We start from the raw sequence: 787 nt of genomic DNA, 5'->3' as shown, positions 1-787 counted from the left end.
GGGGTCGCAGGGCCTGGCCCAGAAGCTGTCCCAGCGGAGCCAGGGCTGGGGAGGGAGTGGGAGTGGCCAGGTGGGTCCAGGTGTGGTGGGGCACCCGTTTCCTGTGGGGGCTCGTTTGCAAGGGGCAGCCACTGCTTTCCCTGGTGGCGGGGCCGCGGGCAGTGGTCTGGGTGGCGATGGGAGTCCCAGGCCAGGTCCCTGGGACAGCAGGCGGCTTGGGGCAGGGACACCAGCTGTCCAGCCGCACCGCTCAACCCGGCACCCTTCAGCGCTCTCAGACCTGCCCCCGAGGCCCGGGGACCAAGGGCCCTCCTGCCCAGACCCTGAGGCGGGGGGGACCCTGGAGGGGACGTACGGAGAGCAAGTCCTCCCCTCCCAGGTGACCTTGAGCTACGGGGGTCCTGAGAACCCCCGGAACGTGGTGAACGTGGCCGGAGGCTTCAGCCTGCAGCAGGACCCCACGCGGTGAGTGGCCTGGGCCTGGGCCTGGGGAGGAGCTCTGAGCCGCTGCCCTTCCCTCGGCCCTGACACCTCACCCCCTTTCTCAGGTTTAAGTCCGTCCACTGCCTTCTCTACCCGGACACGGACTGGTGTCCTGTGACCTCACCTCTAAGTGACCCGCGACCCCTGACCCAGGGGGTGGCTCTCGGATGAAGCCTGCGGCCTCCTGGCCTCAATTGACTCCCCGTAGCCAGGCCGCCGGCCCAGGTGACCGGGCCCTGAGGAGTGGGCTCCCCGAGGCTTTCCCTGCGGGTTCCTGGGGGGAGCGGCCCTCCCGCACCTGGTT

At 70.0% G+C, this 787-nt stretch overlaps 1 protein-coding gene across 1 annotated transcript in view; it reads right to left on the bottom strand.

The window, feature by feature from the left end:
- The window catches only part of LOC102249210, a gene marked incomplete at its 5' end in the record, with an annotated part of 29,470 nt that overhangs the window by 5,750 nt on the left and 22,933 nt on the right, over positions 1 to 787 (bottom strand).

The sequence above is a fragment of the Myotis brandtii genome, unplaced genomic scaffold (assembly GCF_000412655.1).
Source record: "Myotis brandtii unplaced genomic scaffold, ASM41265v1 scaffold797, whole genome shotgun sequence".
NCBI lineage: Eukaryota > Metazoa > Chordata > Mammalia > Chiroptera > Vespertilionidae > Myotis > Myotis brandtii.
This window is presented reverse-complemented; position numbering and strand designations above follow the sequence as displayed.